General features: G+C 30.3%; 1 protein-coding gene, 1 long non-coding RNA gene and 1 other non-coding gene across 3 annotated transcripts in view; all 3 read left to right on the top strand.

Moving 5' to 3' along the window:
• FBXL17 (F-box and leucine rich repeat protein 17) overlaps nucleotides 1–22,027 on the top strand; it is a 485,075-nt gene that overhangs the window by 64,755 nt on the left and 398,293 nt on the right. The gene's annotated exons all lie outside the window — the stretch shown is intronic.
• Nucleotides 1,434–21,401, top strand: LOC123648461. The gene is made up of 3 exons (XR_006738636.1): nucleotides 1,434–1,470; nucleotides 18,788–18,873; nucleotides 21,077–21,401. It is a non-coding gene; the product is annotated as an uncharacterized LOC123648461 (long non-coding RNA).
• Nucleotides 16,833–16,891, top strand: LOC123648730. Its single transcript, XR_006738750.1, has one exon. It is a non-coding gene; the product is annotated as a U7 small nuclear RNA (small nuclear RNA).

Here is a 22,027-nt window from a genome sequence, read left to right as displayed (position 1 = left end):
AATTTTGAGTTATAGTTAGAAAAACACAGAGAGTACTTTCTGATTGGACTGGCATATGCTTAGGTAATAGGAGCAATAGCGACATACATTGAACAACTTGGGATATGACCAGGAACTTTGCAACATGGTCAAGACAATAGTATGCGGATGTACTCTTATAGAATAGCGTTCAACACCAGTGCTGTATTCTATTAATCGTGGCCATTTCCTACGTGAAGAAAGTGTAGAAAGAAGTTCTAGTCATGCTTTTGAATCTATACCAATAAAAGACATGCACCTTATTTGGTCAGCACTTGGAAAGAAGTTTCTTTCTATTCTCAAATAAGCAGCAGAATAAATATTTAAAAGTTGTGAATATATCTGTAGCCATAGACACTTTGATATTTAGTTTTTCCAACTCAGTGTTTTAATATTATTATATAATCAGTAACTAAAGCTTTTAAATGTGAATACTGTTATGGATTTGAACATAAAACTACAACAAGTACATACATGCAATATGATAGGTAAGTAGTGGTAGTAATAATTTTTTATAAGCAACTGTTAGATAACATGAAAATTACTGTTATTAGATATGTTATTGAACACATACTCTTAGGACACCTATCCTAGTTGGTGATCATTTATTTAACTTTAGGTATTTGGCATAAAGCTTTGTTTGCATGTAGGCATTAAACTTGTGCTTTTTTCTTCAAATAAATTTTTATGATTTTTGTGAAATTAAAATCAGTATTATCTATAAATTGTAACAAAGCTAATCTGTTTTAAGAAAAATCTGTTTGGAAATAACCTACTCAAATAGGATGATATGCTGAAAATCAAGTTATTAAAGGCTTATAGAATTACTTTGGTAATTTTTTTAATTATAAAAATTAGGGTTTTCATTCTTGACTAATCTAGCAATTACATATTTAGTAACTGACACTTTTATTAATTGGAGCAAACATTGTGGTAAGTAGAAAACAGAGTTGAACCTTCCTTCAGCTTTAAATGTTTAAATTAAATTAAAAATTGTCAAAACACTTAAAGTCCTAGCTTATAAAGATTTCATTTGAAAAGATTTCATTTTCATGTTCAATAGACTTGTGAAAGAGATTGAATTATTATAGTCCCCCTTTCTTTCTTTCTTTTCTTTCTTTTTTTTTTTAGTACTTTTTTCTAGGCAGGAGAGAAGAGACTAAAAAAAAATTTTTGGATGCTTTCCAAGAGCTCTATGTGTGTGCATGAGAAGTTATAATCACTTGATTCAAGTCTGAGTTTTATTGGACAGGCTTGTCTTGTGGGTTAAAATCCCCTCATCCTTTCCCAGATGATAACTGGCTTGTTTTTCTTCCCTTAGAAATATAAGAATTTATTTTTTATACCTATCTCAGACCTGGTGATGTAGGCCACTTTGGTTCTTTATGCTGCTGGCTTAAAGAAAGAATGAAATATGAAAAGACAAAAACAAAGAAGGGCATAAAAGAAAAGGTAAGGAAAGGAACAAAGGCAAAGGTAAAAGAAAAGGAGAGAAGATTGATAATTTGAAAATGGTGAAATAAGTTGAAGGTAGTAAGGAGAGATAAGTTTGCAATGCCAAAAGTTCTAAAGAAATTATATTTTCATTTAGAAAATGCTTTTTGAGATAAGAGAATAGATTTTTTTAAAAGAAATACCAGAATTGAGTAATTTTTCACATCATAGAAATATTATTCAAGGCCAGTAGGTCACTTTTGGACCTTAGGAAAGAATTTCAGCTCATGTTTGATAAACTTATTTTTCATTGCACACATCTCAAATACACATATTTGAGACAAAATATTGCTGTTGACTTTTTGGCGATGTCTAGCCTAGATTGTAGAGGTATTATAATTATCCTAGTTTTTCTAGTAATAGAAGTTATGTATTTAAAAATAGTTAAATTTAAAAAGTGAAAGTTATAAACTTCAAATTGTTTTGTTTTTCTGAGATAATTTTCTCCAATTAAAGTAATTACATTTAGATTACTGATTTTGTCCACTTAAAATATATTATTCTTAGGGCTATATGCAATATAAAAAATAAGTTTGTGTTTATTTAAAAATAAAATATTTTAAATTATTTCAGAAATATTAATTTAACTCTGATAGGAAAACATTAAAATCTTCACATTATTTCAAATGTTTTATAAAGTAAATTCTGTTGAAAAATACTAAATAATTCAAGTTGTTTTCATTTGTTAATACATTTTGCATTGCAGTCATAGTTAAAATTTGTTAGGTATAATTTCCCCAATGGTAGTTGCATGTCTCAACCAAATTGCAAATGCTTTAATCTAGAAATAAGATATTTAATTTTTGTTTCACTGCAGTTGTAATTCCATACTGATAATTTTCATATCCAGAAAAATTTCAAAGAAAGTACATAAAAAAATACTGTTTTAATGGGAATGATTTGGTTTTTTTGCTCGTTTTCTAATGCTAATTTTGCTTATCCTGTACTTAGAATGATCAATGTCAAGAACTAGGTTGTTTATATAATTTTGACGCTATTACATGGAAGATAGATAAGTTTTTAAGTGGAGTGGCCTATTTAAAATATTTTGTTATTACTGTTTATATGTGTAGAATAAAACCATTGGAAGGCAGTGCTGCGTGTCCCCACCTTGTGTCTTTCAGGGGAATAGAAAAAGCAGAATGTTCCAACTGTGTGAAATCAGTCATAGTCAGGGTTGGGTTTGGCCTTGATTTTGGGTTGTGCTATAACTTATTTTTTAGATGAATATTTAATTTCCATGGTGATTTTTAAAACTGGAAAGTTAAAAGAGCTTTTAAGATATTAATGACAATTACCCTATCATAAATATAATGGGGGTTAGGCAATTGTTTTCATAACCATCACTTGCTGGGCTTATAATTTTGGATGCCATGGATGGGAATATTAAACATTTCACTATTTGAAAGCATCATATTTTATCTTTATCTTGTATGCTATTAATTCTAAGTCTATCAAGCCTACCAAATTAGGCTAGTTTTCTGTTTCCTATTTATGGTTGCATATAGTGCCAGAAATGCTTAAACACACTTTTGGTGTGGAAAAATCAAAATATAGTCCATATTTGAAAATATGTACAAATAATAAAAGATACTAAATGCCATTAATCTTTAAAACTAGTTTTTGCTTTTTATCTAAAAATTTCAAGATTCTTATATGCATTGGTTATTGAGGAAATTTTTTCCTGTATACAAATTTTTTGACAGTATTGGATTATTTGAGATTTATTTAGCAATCAAAATAGAAATAATTACAAATATATCAATGTTTAGCACAGTGTAAGGTATATAATAGGAGGTTAGTAAATACTTTTTGATTGATATCTGTATGTCTTACTGACTGCTTCAACAAAGCTGTAGCAAGGCCAAAAACCAAATGTATAAGACATTAAGTTACTGGGTGTGTTATTCTGTTATTGAGTATGGATATGCTGGGTATAGCACATTACTAATTTTTAATGAACTTGTTGATTATTAAGAATACAGGACATTTTCATTGTATGCATGTTTTTTCTTTTTCACTTCTATATCGGGAAACCTAATGTGCATTTGTTAGGAAGGAACAATGTTTACAGTTTTTATAGCTATTAGTATATTATTTTATATTATGTAATATAATATAAACATTGAAATGTTTTGTGAACTGTTTCAGAAAAGTCATTTTGGGCCAAAACCGTGTATAATGTTATCATTACTTAATGATCCACTAAAGCTCTTATGTTGGCAAATGTGAATTCCAATAAAAACAGTTAAGTCTTAATATAATTATTTATTTGCAGATACATGGAAAGAATGTATATCTTTAAATCCTTTTACATTTAAATCGTTTGATTTGTAAGGCGTACACACTTTTACAGTAAATAATACTGCTGCATTTAATTCGCAGCTGAAATTCTATATAGGTCTTGGACTAGATATTTAATTACATTGTTTTAAGATGATATTTTTAATATGACTATAAGTATGAGGTGCCCATTGGTATAATTTTTTCATGGATTTGGCATTATTAAGATGTTTGGAATTTTTTTGTTGTTTTACTTAGGTAGGTATCCTTCAGCGTTCTGTATCTTCATTTTTATACCATAATGCTTAAAGTATTTTTAGCAGATTATTGTAGAAAAATTAATGCCATCATTAAAAATGCTCTTTATAACAGATTTTTAAAAGTTATGATCAAGTTTTAGGTGATGACTTTAACAAATAAATAAATATATACAGGTTTTATTTTCAGAGAACTAATGTTAATTTTATGTATTTTTTAAAAAACTTATAATGGAAAACATAATACAGAAAAAAGTTAATAATTAGTATTGCATCGGTTCAACTTAATACCTGTTGGTGCTTGATAGAGGTGTAACTCAGAACTAGAAATTGAGACTATTATATACAATTTTAACCTGAAAATACTTTGAAATTATTATTGTAAGTAATTTAAAATGTGACAAATATACAAATTGATAAATATATAAACAATCAGTTGTTTAAAAAATAGAGAAAATTATATTGGATCAGTGTTAAAACCGCTATTTCATGTAATTAATTGAGTTTGCAATAACTTAAACTTTCTAGTGGTTTAATAATTTGGTGTGATTTCATGATTACTGATCTCTAAAAATCAACAGTATAATTTCCAACATATGCTATTTATTTTGAGATCTCTTCTGGCATATTATTATCTAAGTCATGACTTGTTTATTGTATTTAGAACGTTATTGTACTGTTTAAAAATGACTACTTGATTGACAAGGCTAAAACTATTGAATCTAGTTTGTCTAATAGTAAGTGTGCATCATTGAATGTAGGAAATAAGTTTTATCTTCTGAATTTAAATATTTCCCTCACTTTTTTGTTTTGATATTTTATGTTAAAAGTTTTACAGCTTATATTTAAGGACAGCTGGCATTTATATGTATATACTTTAGTGAGCTAGGTCTATTAAAGGGTTCTGTACAATGATGGCTAGCACTTGTGTTTTGACAGATAGCATTTTATTAATCATATAGTATCTTTTAGGCTTAATTTGTAATCTAGACAGAAACAATTTATTGTTGTAGGAGTTATTTCCTGAGAAATTAGAATTTAAAATTGGTATTACCATATAAAAATGTTTTATATTTCAGATCTAATTCTTCCATTGTTGGTGGTCTTTTAAAAACATATTTGTCTGGCAACATAATAAACGTATGTCAAGTAAGCAAGGATGGATTTTACTGAAAGTCTTAATCTTTCATAAGGGTAGAGCTTTATTGGATTTCATAATATACTTTTCTGTGAATCATAATACATCATGTTTAGGTTATGCCTTTGTGGACCTCATTCGAAGAGAATTCATTACTGAAGACCCTTCTTACATAGGTGTCATGAGACAGCCACATTAGCAAGGTGTGTTTGTTTGCAGGGTAGTGTTGCAGACACCAGGTATGTTTTGTCCCCATTTTAGGATGTTTAAAAATGAAGGCCGTTTACTTATAGGATTTATTGTATGTATCAAAGGTGATATTTCTTAACATTATCAATTCTGAAGTATTTTATAGATTTATGTCATATTAATTGGTCTTTATTCTATATAATTTACATATTTAGAAAACAGATTTATACTCTAATTGAATTACTAAATGATGTAGGTTAGCAAGCTTAAATTCAGTTGCTATGTTTAGCAATTTTTTGGGTTTTAATGAAACTGACTATGGTGCTGAGGTTAAATAAGCATATGGTTGATGCTTTGTTGCTTAAAGGATGTTTTCCCTCTTTTTTTTTGACAAGGAAATTTTGGAAGAAAATAAAAGTTCTCTTGGTTGTACTGGAATAAGAAATAACATGGTAAAAGAAAGATATCACAGATTTGGTTAAAATTATGCAGGTTTGGGGTAATCTATAGGGTTTTAGCTTATTGACATGAAAATATTTCGAAATATAGTGTATTTACACTATAATAAATACAGTTCATTTACTGTAGTGTTACTAAATTTATACATACATTACATATCTTCACTTTATCATTCAAAAGCACAATACTAAGTTATAAATGAGAGAATCTTTATAATATTACTAAGATACTTCTATTTTTAATAACAAACTCAGAAAAAACAAAACTGAGAATAGGTTGCTCAAGTTTATTTTTTTCATCTTCTTTGGATTTCATAGATCTAGATATTAATAGATTCTATAAAGATAAGTGAGAATTCCTTTTTTTATTGTGTTTTTATTATCTATGTACTTCAGTAATAAAATGGCCTAATCAATATATTATTCTCCTAAGTTTTGACTATTATTTCCTTACTTTCTAATGAGCTGCATTTTTGTAACCTTGTTTGTCAGTTCTAAAAATGCTTAATCTATCATTCTTGATTGACTTTTTTTAGAGAACAGTTTTCATAGTAAACATGATATATTATGTAGCATTTATTATTTATCTTTTTGTTTTAAAACTATAAATAAAATGGAAAAACTTGTTTAAAATTTGGAAATAAGGCAATAAATTATCTTAAATTTAATATTATAAGAGGTATACAACTTATTTAATTGATATATTGATACCTGTCTTACCTAGTGTCCAAAGTTTTGTGAGACTAAAGATTATAGATTTTAAGTTACCTTATAAAGTATGAAATGTTATATAAATCTAGGATAGTACTATTACTTCGTAGGACTGTAATGACTTCCTTGCCTGATTTTAAAGTAATGAAATGAAATAAACACGTTTTCACTCTTTAACGCAGTAATTTCAGATACTTTGTTCATTTTTTACTCTTTTTTTTTCTGGCCTGATTTCTAGGTATTATAGACATACTATTTAACTTTCAAACACTATATTAATTGGAATAAGTTTGTAATATGGAAGAAGAAATATTCAGTCTAAGAACAAAATTTAACATTAAAGTGAATAGCATCAGTAGGGTGTTTGGAACACAACATGTGACAATCATATGAACGGAATGTTAAATTGTAAATTATTTCCCTTTACTTATTTTCTAAACTCACTTATGGGACATTCTTAGGAATTTTATGTTTTACACAGAATAATTTTTCTCATAAATCTAGTGTTTATAAATATAATTTAAGAACTTCTTGATTGTGCCATTTTAATATTGGTACACAGTGTAAAGACCATGATTATTTTTATTAATAAGAGTATATTTGAGTTGGTAGATTTCTTTTTTCTTTTATCACAGTTTAGAAGAAAAGATATTCAAAAGAATGTGGAGAAATACTAACATTTAAGGCCTCTGGATTATTTATTAAATATTGGTAGTATTAAAGAAAACGTTTTAAATATTTTCTTTCTTGCTCTGATTTTAGTTGCTTAAATTTTGGTTTATTTTGAAGCAATTTCAGAATAGAAATGTTGAAAGAATAGTACAAAGAACTCGTATTACCTTTCACCTAGATTTGTTAATTTTTAAGATCTTGCCACCAAATATGATATCTCTCATCATCATCTATTTTGGTCATGTAAGCATACATTTTTCTTTATAGTAACTAAGTATGCATATTACTAAGAATTTTATTTTTATATTTATTTTATCAGATTTTCCTTTACCTGTACTATGTAAATCTTATATAGTAAAATAAAGTGAGTACTCTGTTGGTTATTCAAAATGATTTTTAGATGTGCTTTGAGACTAGAGCAGACAAGCATTAAATGACTATAATGTTAGAGTTTTAAATGATGATATTCACCCACTTTTATCTATGTAGTGTTCTTTGTCACTTGAGGCTAAAGAGTGAAATGATAACCCTTATCTTAGTAATGAGTAGACAAATAATAGAAATATATAATATGATAATATATAAATATAAATGTAAATAATTGAAAGACAATCTTTAGATCTGATACCAGGCTGTGATTTAACCCTTTTGCTATTATCCAGCTCTTACAGAAATGTTAATGAGCAGAATGGTTTAGTTTAACTATTAAGGGCATATTTTACAGTTGTTGGCTTGCTATAAATGAATGACAGAACTAGGTCTGTTTTAATTCCTCCCTCACCAACACAGTGGTATACTTCTACGCAGAAGATAGTGATGAAATTAAATGGCCTTAAGCCTCTGCTTTTTGAAGATAACTTGGTCTGTTGCTTTCAAATTGATTATATTGTCTCCCAAAGGATGTGTGTCCGGTCCAGATGCCCAAGGCTAGATGTAAATGTAAGTGGTAGGTAGACTTCTTCCAAAGAAGTGGTGATCCCAAGCATTTCTCTGAATAGAAGGGATTGTCTGTACCTCAGTATTGTTGGAGGGATCATTTATCAGGTAGAAAGTTGAACTAGGTGAATCTTTCTAATAACTTGGACTTGTCTACTTTTTTCATCATCTCATGTTATAATTCTTTTATCTCTTCAATGGGCAAGAAGTGAAAAAGAACCAAAAGTGGACGTTGGAAGGAGAAATAAAAGCTGCATGAGCATCAGTCAGATCTCTAGTAACTAAGATGTGACTATATGTGAAATGTTTCCCTTCATTTAAAAATATGACGGAAGTTATCAGAGTTTACAATTGATTAAATTTAAGTGTTATTTAATATGAGTAACTTGAGTCTGACCTAAAAGTAGGAAGTCCAGGTCTCCACCATTAGCTTATTATGGTGAAATGGAAAAATAATATCTTTTAACTGTTGATATGACTATGCACTGACTTAGAAGTTATCATTATTGGAGCATTTAGTCAAGGGCCTAGAAAAAAGATACATTTGTGAATATGTTATATAGAATAATTAAGTTGGCCTACAGATAATGGAGTAGGAATCATCCCTTTGTATTTCCTTAAAGTAGTGAAAAATTTATATAGTTATGTTTTTAAAGGTAGAAAAAAAATTTAGTATATTACTACCCTGCCTTTGAAGTAACAAATTCAGAATTAGAATTTTCCTTTAGTTTTAAGGTACTCTTCCAGTGAAACTTAGGTTTATAAAAGTTCTTTGCTCATACTTTGGCATTTAGGCAGTGTCATAACATGTGTGACTGCTTAAATAGAAGATATGTGTGAAATTACTGTCATCCTACTATTGGGACTGCCTTCTAGCAATGGCTTGGACTGATGCAGTCAGGCAATCTGCTACTCAGGATATGTAAGTTTAGAAAAAGGAGATTAATTTTTTTATAGGAAGAAAGGAAATTGCTTTCTACATGGAAATTAGAAGTATAGGTGGTTCATGAAATACAAATGAGCAAGGATCCAAGAGTTGATTTTTTTTCAAGTTGTGCTTTTTTTTGGAGTTGAGGGAGACTAGGAACACTTATTCTTTCTAGGAGTATTTTATGTAATGGGTTCCTAATCTATTCTGTAGTAGCCTTTTACATGAGCTGTAGTGCTGATGGTGTTATGAGATCTAGCCACCTCTTATAAGAATGTTTCTGTAGAAAAATATCTTCTGCGCACTAGTTTAGGATTTCAAAAGGACACATGCCTGTCTTCTGATGGTAGCTTTAATGACCTGGACAGTGACCCGAGCAATGTGCTAGCTGGGGCCACAAGAGTAGGAGTCAGATCTGGAGAACAGGCTTTCTAGTTTGAAAGCCGAAGGGACGGATTAGAACTCTTCCTTTGTAAATACCTAGAAAACACTCAGTATTTCCTGGCATTAGGCCTTCATCTCTGTTCTCTTCCATAGGTCCATTATTAGCTTCTTGTTATCATACACTCTTTGTGACTAGGATTTCTTTTTTCTTCAGCTAACTCAAACGCAAAATAATGTTAGCATTTCTTCTTCTTTTCCTGTCTTCAGAGCAAGTCTTTTATATATTTTTAAGGTTTTTCAGAGAGCTTATGTAAATCCAGATGGGGATTTGGAGAAGGAATAAAAAGATTCTTGGGGAAGACTCAGTCCAAGGAAAGATACCAGTGGTGGATCTTTGGGAACCCAGAGACTGAAAATCATTTCCTTGGAGCCTATTTGGGGTAAAGGGCATGAAGAGAATTTGTGACAAAAAGTATGTAAGGAAAGGCTAGGTTGGTTGACTTTTTCTGCAGTGGGAGCTGAAGGTAGAATGCAATGATTTCAGTGGTGTTTACCTTTCTCGCCTTCCTGTTTCCCCCTCAGTCCCAAATTTTATTTGTGTTTGTCTTTTATCACTCTCTTTTAGAAGCCAGGAATGACAATGGCTAGAGTTATCTGAAGAAGTTTGCTGACAGTTTGACTAAGAGGTAATCCTGAAAGGAGATTAAATCTCAGTTGGCAGCAGCAGATAGTAAAGGAAAATTATCTGTGGACTTTCAGTGTTGGGGTAGAGGCCATTCATATTCAGGACTTTATAAGTAAGGGACCCTTGCAAATCACATTCTACCTTTGGTTAAAATAAATTTAAATTCCAGACTATGATGCTAAGTAATGGTGGTCTAATATGGCAGTGGGAGAAGGGCCATGCAAAAAAATAGAACAAATTTCCTAACTATGTAATTTATTGATTTTTAAGTAGCTATCTCTAGGTTTCTGAAAACAGTTTTTAAAAATATTTCAACATTCTAGTAAAAATAATTTTTATGTAAGTAATTTATTAGAATATTTCAAATTGTATATATTGTAACCATAGCTAGGTTATTTATTAAGCTGCACAGTGTGAGCAATTTATGACATAATTAAACATTTTGGGATACAGATACCTTAAAAGGATCATTAAGTAATAAATGATGTGGCCAAATTTTGGGAAGAGGATTTTTTTTTTTAATTTTTATCTTAGAATAAAGCAGCTCTTAGACCAAAACCAGTTTGTAATAGACAAGGAGATACTTGGGTAAATAAGGAACTGGTAGTAGTAAAGTCATATTTTAAGGGTCAGGGTAAGTGGACAGTATGATAGTGCTTTTTTCCTAACCTTGCAGTCCTTTTGCAGCTAGTGAAGACAGTAGTCCACCCAGAAGTCTTAGGTGTTGTAAGACCTCACAATTGTAGAATTGTGATCTTGTGTAGGAAATCTTATGCCAGGAAGTCCTGGTGGTACTTAGGATGACCTTGAATTACCTGCAAACAATTATTTAAACGTAGCTCTTAATGTACAGAAATTCACCTGTCTTTAAAAAAGCACCCTTAAATATTTAATTTATAGGATGATACTTTACATTTTAATAGGACTATTCAATTTTAGAAAACCTTTTGTTTCTTTTAGCCATCATTCATACGTGTTTTAAACAGAATAATTTTCATTTGAAGTATTGGGTATAGAATACTTGTTGTTTCAAGTATAAGTAGATGAGGGGTGGAGAATCCTTTTATTTCTTTACATTACTTTTTAAATGACAAAATCAATACATCTTCACTAAAGAAACCTTGGAAAACACAATAAAGCACAAATGGCAGAATCACAAATTACCCATCTATCACCCAAAGATAAATCAATTACTGTTTATACCTGAGTGAATGTTTTCAGTGCCTTTTCTGTAAAAAATTGTTTTATTTTATAAAAAAGTTATACTTCATATATGGTTTCACTTATTATACTTTGAATGTTATCCTGAGACAAGAAATAATCTTACAGAACATTAGTTCTTCATGGCTGGGAAATATGTATAAATTAGTTTATTTGGTATTTAGGTTATTTCTGTTTTTTGCTTTTTGTGTTATGTTTTAATGAATATTTTTGTAGATACTTCTTGGTAGTGATCTTGATTGTTTCTTTTGTTTTAAAGATGAAAATGACCCCTTTTTCTGTTTATAAAAGTAATACATGTTGATTGGAACTTAAACAGAATGGAAAGGTGTTCTTTAAAGTGTACATTTTCAGAGTTATCCTAACTACGTAATCTGTTGTTATTAATTTGGTCAGTTTCATTTCAGACTTGTCAATGCATATGTGTAGAGGTATAAATGTACTTATTTCAATATTAAAATAGCTCATTGTATTGTTTTATGTTATGCTTATTTAAAGTTGTCTCGTATATATTACTCTGCAGTAAATACAGATTATATTGTTATTTTTAAAAGCTATTTTGTATTCCATTGTATTGATGTGCCATGGTCTGTGTGACCTATTAATTATTGCTGCATATTTAGGTTGTTTCTGATATTTCAGTATTATAAACATCCCTGTAATAATTCCCTATTGCCATGCCACGTTTTTTGTTTTTTTCTTTAACTCTCAGAATTATTTCCTGGGAATATATTCTAAAAGTGAAATTTTGAGGTCCAGACGGTATTTGCTTTTAAAATTTGCTACCTATTGGCAGATTACCTTTCAGGATGAGTGGTTGTATCAGTTTCTTCTCTCATCCACAGTGTATATGAGTGCTCTTTTCCCTGTGTCTATTCTAAATCATATGTTACCCATTTTTTAATCCTTTAAAATCAGCAATTATTTTTTTTAAAAATTAATGTTACCTGATTTATTTCCTTTTCAAATGAAAATGATTTTCTTATCAATTAAAGGTAAAGGATGGAGGGAATGAAGGCCAAAGTTAATTCTGTTCTGAGTAGTAGCTGAGGTGTCACACTGCTCACTTAGATTCTCTTGGTAGTTAAACAATTTTTTAGAGTAACTGCTTATATATAATTGATAAGGGAGTTTTCTTCCCAAATTAGAGTTAATATTTCTATCACAATTTCTATAAAGCAATGCTTGTTTTGATTGCAGAATATACTAGCAGAAGTCAGGGTTCTGAATAGTGTCGGTCTGAAGGCAGACCTGGTTGGCATTTCTGTTCTACCACTTACAAGCTTTGTGATCTTGAACAAGTTATTTAACCTCTCTGAACCTCAGTTTTTCTAATATGCAAAATGGGAATAATATTTTCCTCATAGGATTGTTGTACTGAGATAATGTATAAATATATTTTGCATAGTGCTTATACATTCTAGACACTCAAAAAAAAATGAAAACCACCTTTATTTTTTATTCTTATTATTCTTATTATTCCTACTGCTGTTATTCTTGTCACTACTACCATTGTCACTTTTACTATTAATACAGTAATGTTCTTTCCCATTCCTTAATTTTAATTGATAAAAAGTTAAGAAAAAAGAAAGCAAGGTAGTAAGAAATAACAATAGTTGGAATTTCCTTAGGTAGCTAGGGTGAAATTGGGGACAAGTTTGGTTTTCTCTTAATTTATAGGAACAAACAGAAATGAGAACCTGAATCTGTAAGGCAGTAATCATTGATCATTTGATATGAAAGAAATTTTGTGTCTGTCATGTCTGTCAAATCTTATGTCTCCAATTACATACTACTTAAATCAAGTTGTTAATATTGTCCATCACATATACACATAGACAAAACTTAAATCAACCTGGAGCTGCTTATAAAGCTTCTGGTGGTTAGCTTTTTCTTTATTCCTTGAGTTTTTACAACATGTCTCAAAAACAGTTTTTGGTTACAGCAAAGATACTTGCATGGGTCAAGATGAAGGGCAATTTGTTATACAGGATATTTTGTTCAACAGAATTTGCTGTCAGCATATCAGCAGAGTATCTTTGTAAAAAGATCATCTATCAGCATTGGAAATATATGTGTTACACAGAATCAGATGTTGATAATGGTATACAATAAAATAAGATTTTACTTAAACTAGAAGAGTTAACAACTTAGACAAGATAACTAAAAGTCACTCATTTAAATTTAAAGCTTTTTATTTTTTAAAAATAATCTTTCTGAAATGCCTTCTTAAAGAGAATATGTATTAAGATAATCTTTTCTTGATGACTCAAATTCATCACTGCAACGGACTGTGTTTTACACAGTGATACAGTGAGAGGGACGAGTGAGAGGTGTAAGGATACATAATCTGATAGTGGTCCCAGGCTATTGCTTTTTGGTTTTCATGATTGATACCTAAAAATAATATATACTATAAAAAAGAGAGAGAAAGTATAAGAACCAATAAATGGCAGGGATAATCATTAAAGTATTCATGAATAATTACCAGTGTCAATATCTAGAGATAACCCTTGGATTTTTTTATATATTCACAAGTGATAATTAAAGAGAGAGAATATGAAGGTTCAAGCTCTTTTTATGTAAGACCTTCAAATTATACCCACCTTGAAATACTAGGCTCAGTGTTGTGTGGATTCCATGATGGAAAAATGGTAGGCCACATTCCTCATACTGAGAATGATAAAATTCTTGAAAAACCACACAGTAAAAGACCCCTTCACTTAAAAGAAGATAATGTGTTCCCAGATAATGTACAATAATAGTTAACATTTGAACCCAACACTCTTCTAAGGACTTTACATATTTTGACTAGTTTAATTCTCACACTATGTCTGTAAGGTAGTTATTGTTATTATCTCCATTTTCTACATGAGGAAACTAGAAGTACAGAGAGATGATCAGCTAGTAAATTTCAGGGCCAATGTTAGAATCTGGGCACTATGGTATCAAAACCTGTATTCTTAACCACTACTCTCTGTACTACCTCTATTGTAGCAAATTGTTGAATGTAATGTTGTTTTAGACTACAACATAGTAAAAGTTGCTCTTGTAGGCCTGTATCCTTTAGTGATTTATATGGGATGCAAAACCACCAGTGTTTATTTCTCATTCACTTCAAAGCATCACAAATTAACTCTTTAGGACTACTTGAGGAACTGGGAATTACCTTTTCCCCCATATATTTAAATACAAAATGGTAACATCAATAAATGCACATTTTGTCAAGAAATATATAACAATTTACCTTTAAAGTAAAAAGATCCCCTAAAATATGCAAATTCATGTATTTTCCCACTTATGTAAACAAGTATGGATAAGATTTAAAAATCCAAACATAATAGCCCTTGAGTATTTGAAGTCTACTCAGATTACTACAGCAGTACCCTAGATCAGTATTATTCTACAGGTGATGGCTCCAGTAATGAGTTTTGAGATAAATTATGGGACCCAAACTGACATTTTTTTTTTTGAAGGAATACATGCTATAAGGATGAATTACACAATAAGAATAAACAGTTTATGGAACTTTAGTTTCAGAGCTGGATAGGTAAAAGAGATGGATGGATGTTTCTGTTGAGATTGGTCAAAGTAGCTTGAGGCTGGGCGTGGTGGCTCTCTCCTATAATTCCAGCACTTTCGGAGGCCAGAATTTTGAGATCAGCCTGGGCAACATAGCAAGACCCTGTCTCTAAAAAAGAAAAAAAATTAAAAATTGGCTGGGTGTGGTGGAGCACACCTGTAATTCTAGCTATTTGGGAGGCTGAGGTGAGAGGGTCACTTAAGCCCAGGAGTTTGAGGTTACAGTCAGCTATGATTGTGCCACTGCACTACAGCTTGGGGTACAGCACGAGACCCTGTATCTAAAACGACAACAAAATTTTTTTTAAGAAACTGGCTTGAAGGGACCACCTAACAACTGCTAGAGTTCTGACTTCAGCTACTCCTGTATGTTGAGATTGCTAAATCGTTCTCTTAGTCTTCTCTTTAGGTATAAACCTTTATTTTCAGTTCAAACTAAGCATTCCCCAAACTCAATTGAACTGAACTCATAATCTTGTCTACCTCTTTCTCTCAATGTATTTTTCTTCTGTGTTCCCATTCTTCGGTAAACCCCCTCAGTGATTTTTCCTTTCATACTGGGTGGAAACCACACATTCCTTAGCATAGTTGACAGTGTCCCCCTTGGCCTGACTTCTGCTTAGCAAGCTTCTCTCCTACCGACTGCCCTTACAAACCAACTCTGTTAGCCAGATCCACTTGTGGCTTTCTGAACATGCCATTCATACTCCTTCCTGCTAAAAATTTCCCTTTCCCCTCTTTTTTCTACCAGGCTTATGTTTTAAGACTTGTTGAGTTATGACAACTTTAGGAGGTAGGTCATCTCCTCATTTTTCAGATGAGGAAATTGAAGGTTGAAAATGTTTACTTTTCCCAAGAACTAATCAGATTCCTCTTTGGGAATTAGAAATTGGGAAACTGAATCAGTTCCCAATAGAAAATTTTATTGTAGACATACAGTAGAGAATTGGTTTGTAATGGAAAAGTTTTATTCTTATTTTATTGTAGAGAAGGGTCATGAAGAGGTCTCCCTTCCCACAAGGGAGGTAAATAGTTTTTAATTCATTATGTATAAACTGAGATATGAGGTAACAGAAAAGGAATATTGACTGTGAGAAGTAGAAACACTAAATGAAGGAGAAAGAGCAAGAGTTCTCCTGGTGCCTTGGCTTTTTCATTCTTTATTGATAATTTTAAGAGATTTCCTTTTTCTGGAGTTCATTTGGGTTGATTATTGTTTTTGGCAACTCAAAGGGCAAAATTTAAGCAGATGTGCATATTTATATTTTTGGCTAATCTTAGTCTTCTTTAAGTAGAGGAAATCTTCACTGAAAAGTGATTATATTCTACAAGGTTACTTAGGAATTTGATTTGAATTCAGAGAATATCTCATGAAAATAATTATGAATGGTGATTGTGATTTTTGCTTAGCTCATAAGAATTGAATACATTTGTTGGGTTGAACTACTGACTATTAAAATGAGATAATAGATAATACCATTGACATGATTCTAAAGTAAAATCAATAATTCAAATTAAGATTAAAATGGTTTCTCTGGAATGCTGGTAGTTGAAGAAAGCAGATTTAAAGAAGTATAAAGTGCTAGATAAACATTTTCATGAAAATTTTTGACTGCTGTAAATTTATTTAAAACAACTTATCAAAAGTGCTTAATGCTCATCATAGGTTGTTTTGGATTTAAAAGTGTAATAAAATTAAAATGGATGGAGATACATGTCTTTGGGCTGTGAAAAATAAAATAGTAGGAAGGAGGGAACATAGTATATGATTCCCTTAACCGAAATTAAAAGCAATATTTGAGGGGACCAAATTTCCTCTAGGTCAGTAGTTCTCAAATTCTGGTCTGTGGACCCTTATTCTCTTAGAAATTATTCAGAGTGTTATAGCTGTTTTAGAATTTGTCTAGCAGGTTTTCTGGTTTTCCATGAAAAAAAATTATTTGGGCTACCAAAGCACTGTTGGTTTGTGTTGTTATGTCTATTGATATTTTTGGCATTTGAAATTAAAAACGAAGAATTTTAAATATACAAGCATATATTTTATTAGTCATCAGAGTGATATTATTACAGGTCATGTAGTCTCTGAAAAGTTCTACTGTATACTCAGAGAATGAGAGTGGAAAAGGCAGATAATGTGTTACTAGTAGTATTAAAGTACTTTTGACCTTTGCCCAGGACAGGTACCAGATGAAAATCCCTGAACCGAACTTTGAAAACTGTACCTATAGTTAAAATAATTCCACTTTAAAACTCTTTTAAATGGGATAAGCCTTTAATTGAAGTAAAAAAAATAGTCTTAAGAATACATATGTTTTGCGTGGTAGTTCAGCAAGCTCATCCCTCTTAAATGCAGAATTATTTTCCATGGTGAAAAAAGGCAGTTTGACTTGTCTTTATTTGCATTTAGGAAGACCAAAATATGAAAAAGGGGAATGGTAGTATTGACTGTAGGTGTGGGATATGTGTGTGAGTGTGTGTTTTGGGAATAGTCATCTGTTTAAGAGGAATTGAATTGGGACTGGAAGGGTGTTCTAGGTGTTCTAGATGTTAACTCATCAAGTTAACATCTAATGATGGTAATATACTCATTTTGCTGTTTGTTTTGAGCCATACATTATGGTTTACCATGTCTGTTATTTGAGCTCTATACCTGGTAATTTAAAGATGACAGTTAGTAGATGGACTGTATTTTAAAGAATTTTTATATATGAGAGAGTTTCATGATGTTTGTGAGCTTTAGGAAGAGTGTTTATATTAAGTATGAAACATTTTATAGTGTTACTAACACTAGCTGGATTTGAACCAAGGGATTGAATGTAATGGTGAAGCTATATAATTTCATATAAAATTGTTTTCTTAAAATGGTAGTATTTACAGCTTTACGTGTTAGGTACTCTATTTAGAAAGTGAATGTAAATCACCTTTTTGTACGTTGCATTACATGTGCGTTATTTGTGACATACTTGGGCTAAAAAATTCTATGGCTTTTTTTATAAAATGAAAAATTATTTTTAACTATAAATTATCATTGATTTGTCTTTCAATACAGGCTTTTCTTAAAAACAAGGCATATGTATGTGGAATTCCATAGATTACATTATAGAAAAAACTATTAGTATATACATAAAAGATATATGTCAATGACTAAACAAACATTTTTTATTAAAATATCCCACAAAATTCAAAATACCTCATTCCTTTTAAAGTATCATTTAAATATAGTAAAATTATTTAAGTTAAGATACTGAAATATTTCTTAGTTCAATTAGGTTAAGGGTTTGGTAAGGAAAATTATCTTAATTATAGATGTTTGGTTAGAAGAAATTTTTCAAGTTTTTATTTATATAATTATATTTTGTAAGTGTCCTTTAATTTTTCAAGACTTTTCTCAGACCTAGGCAATGATAGGCTAATTCTCTTTTTTAAAAAGGTTAATTTAAAAGTGATTATTTTCTCAAGCTATAGACTCATTTGGAGAAGCTTGTAAGTAAAGATTTAACTGAGTAGAATTAGGAAGCAATATATATTCCTAACTTTTGTTTGCAATAGTCATTCTGTAAACCAAAGGTGAACATCTCACCCTTTTTTTTGAAAGAAATTATTCTTTAGTTACAATGTGTTAAGGTATTGATGGAAAAAATTTTTGAGTAGTGGTGACTTTATATGCACATAGAAATAATCATTATACCATTTTGTCTTTATTTTAGTGTAAACTTTGTTTTTTCTTGGATGTATCAATTTAGTTACATTGGATGACATTTTTATTTTTAGATAAATTAGCCTTGACCAACTACTTTATTGATTGGTCCAAATTTGTGGCATGTTTTTCAGAAAGACATATGATGGGGTTGGCGCACAGAAATGTCATATTCCAATCACGACATGAGAAATGGTTGGATTGCCTGTCCTACTAGGAGGTATTCTTAAAATTAGTTATCATGTTATATTATATCAATACGTATATCTCCCATTAAGAATGAGACTTACCTGGATTTTGTCATTGTCAGAGTTAAAAAATTATAATAGGCATTTATAGGCATAATAGGCATCTATAAAAGTTATACAAATTATTCTAGGAATTAATGTGCTAAATTTTTTTGGATTCCAAATTTTTGATTGTTCTCCTAAATAGAAAAGTCATGTCTCTTAGTGGGTAATTATTAACATATACCATTTATGTGAATAGTTGATACACATTTTCCAGGAATAATGGTGTTTTATTACTTAGATTCCATCTAAGAGTTAGTGTTATTTCTCCAGTGTTTGTCATTTTTCTTGAGATTAGACCTGTAATACTACAATTTAAAACCAAACCAAACAAACAAACAAGCAAAAAAACTTACCTCAGTTCATTTCTGTTACATTCAAATAGTAGTTAACATAATATTTAAATTTTTGCCCATTAGAAATGTAGCTTCCAGTGCTGCATAGGAAAGATGTAAGAATCTTGCAGCTGTCATAAGGTAGATAAGCTGTTGTAAATGTGTGCTAAAAGAAATTTAGTAAAATTACTGGCTTAAAATTGTTTTGGAATTCAAACAATGCCAACAGTTCTCCATGAAAAAATGACTTACGCTGTCTTTTAAAACTTCTTTTTCATTAATATGCATTTTAAAGCTCTTGAACTCATCTTAGATTTATCACTTAATTCATCTGTATGTGTGTCTCCCCTCTGTTTTAAGATAAGGTAACAGAAAACTAAGCACCAAAGGTCAGAAGAACTAATGTCATGAGAACAACAGAATTCAGAGATCCCTGAGTTTTTTTTTGTGCTTTTTCTTAAATTCAGTAGACACAAAAAATGCAGGAAAAATCTATAATGAAAATGCTATAGTACTCACTCCATGAATCGATCTGATTTTATAAAATGAAACTTTAATAGATCTATTATTTTTATTGTGTACATGTATATGTACACTTTATTTTACTGTCTGTAATCTAATTATAGAGTATATTTTAAACTACTATTTTTGACTTTAAACATGTATACACACATTCTTTGATACTCATTTTATTTTACTATGACTTTAATTATAAACCATTTTGAATCATCAATTATTTTGGGACTAACAGAACTTTATTCTTTACATATAAAAAAATTCTGTATAGATCATTATTATATGTCAAAGTAGTAAAAATAGAGTCAGAAAGATAGGTCTTTATTTTTTCCTTTCTCTTTGTTGCCTTTTTTTGGTGGGTATGTAAAAGAACCTAAGTGAGTTATTTCATACTAATGAATAAGTTTTAGGTCTAGGAGGTGCCCTCTAGGTTTTCTCAAACTGCTACCATAGCAGAATAAACTAAACAAAACTACATAGAATGAACACATTTCTTTTGTGTATAAAATGTTATTAAACTTTACAGTAAAAAAAAAAAAATCTCCATATGGAGATCATTAAGTAATATAAAAGAAAGATCTTTTATAATCATTAATTTTTAACAGCTGTCTAGATAATATTATAGATAATTTGATCCATGTGTTTAATTAAAACTATTATGTTTATTTTTGGAAATATTTGTTGTACAATTCCAAAAATTGAACATGAGAAAAAATCATAAATCTATTTGTCACTAGACTGGGCCACTTTGACTAAGTACAGTAGAGTGGAAAGAGAGTTTGAGTTTGTGTCTGTGTAAAGAATCTTCCATTTTAGATCTTTGGCATAGTTGAATGTTAAAGGATATATATATTTTTTCTTGCTGCTATATTTTTTCAATGAAGTAAAAGGAATTCTTTACTATCAATGAGTGAAACTTTTGAAAATTATTTTAGTTTTTAAGTTCTTAAAAATTTTTGAGTCAGAGACGTAAATATTAAATTCACTATAATCATTAGCATAGCCAGGGATTATTTTTAAATGTTTTAAAAAATCTGAAGTGAGATGCTAGTCTATGGCCATCTACTTCTGGTTTCAAACATTATAGAATATATAAGCTAAAAATTGTAATCAGAATTCTCTGTAAGAATGGACACATTCCTTTTAAACTTTAAGAAATTAATTTTCTGAAACTGAAATGTAGGATCTAGATTTGGACATTTAGGCTCATTTACCCATTGTTTTAGATGTTCTGGGAAGAAATATCTAATGATTTTTCCATGACATCTACCCTTTTTTTCAGATTCTCGACTGACATTTTATCGTGTTATTGTGTCCACGCTATTTAGTTCCTTCTGAAGCCTTCCGAGTTTCACATGCACTGCTTCAATCAGCTCCTGCAGAGCGGATAACTTACCTAGGGACCCAGGCCTTACTGGACAAACAGGCAATCATGAACAGGGACAGACTGGCCTTTTTTTTTTTTTTTAATTTTGATTTTTCTATTTTTTGCATTTCAAAGTATAGGTATTCATTGTAGCAATTTATGAGAAAGGAAAAGCCAGTGAGTTTTTCTAGAAATATATATCTTTATCTAAAATAGAAGGATTATATAGAAATGAGCCTACCTGTGGTCTGTTCTTTCTTTATTCAATAACTTTTACATTGTAACTTAAGCATTTTTCTGTCTTTATAAACTAGTATGTTTTTTTTTTCCCTAGTACATATGAAAAAGCAGTTTGGAAAACTATTCTGTTTATATGCAAAATATACCTTAATAGTATCTTGGGGAGGATGGTGGGAGGGCAATGAGGACCTCAGGTTTTAGCAAGGAAGTAAAAGAGAGGGATTCACCTAAGGAGCTTTAAACTAGGTACAAACTGGGAATTTATCCATTACGTCATAAAGGTCCAACTTCTGCCATCAGTTTAAAAGAAAAAGAAGATTCTGGTAGAATCCTGACTAAATGATTTTAACAATTTGAAAGAATTTAAAAAACTGTTACAAATCAGACTGTGCTTTAGAATAGCAACAAAAATTTGAGGCTACCTTTTTAGATGTGTACTCATGTTAAAATTAGATGTCAATATTGGCAGTTTGGTAATAGAGGAAAAAGTGTTACAGTCTCCTATTTTAATTATCAGTACTATATAAAACTTAAATTAATTTTTTAAATTGTATTATTTAAATCTATGCTAGAATTTCACTGTGGATATGGAAGAAAAGTCTCATTTTATAAACTGTAAGAGAAAAT

Source organism: Lemur catta, chromosome 12 (assembly GCF_020740605.2).
Source record: "Lemur catta isolate mLemCat1 chromosome 12, mLemCat1.pri, whole genome shotgun sequence".
NCBI lineage: Eukaryota > Metazoa > Chordata > Mammalia > Primates > Lemuridae > Lemur > Lemur catta.
The sequence above is the reverse complement of the archived record's forward strand: the minus strand, read 5'-3'. Positions and strand labels throughout refer to the sequence as shown.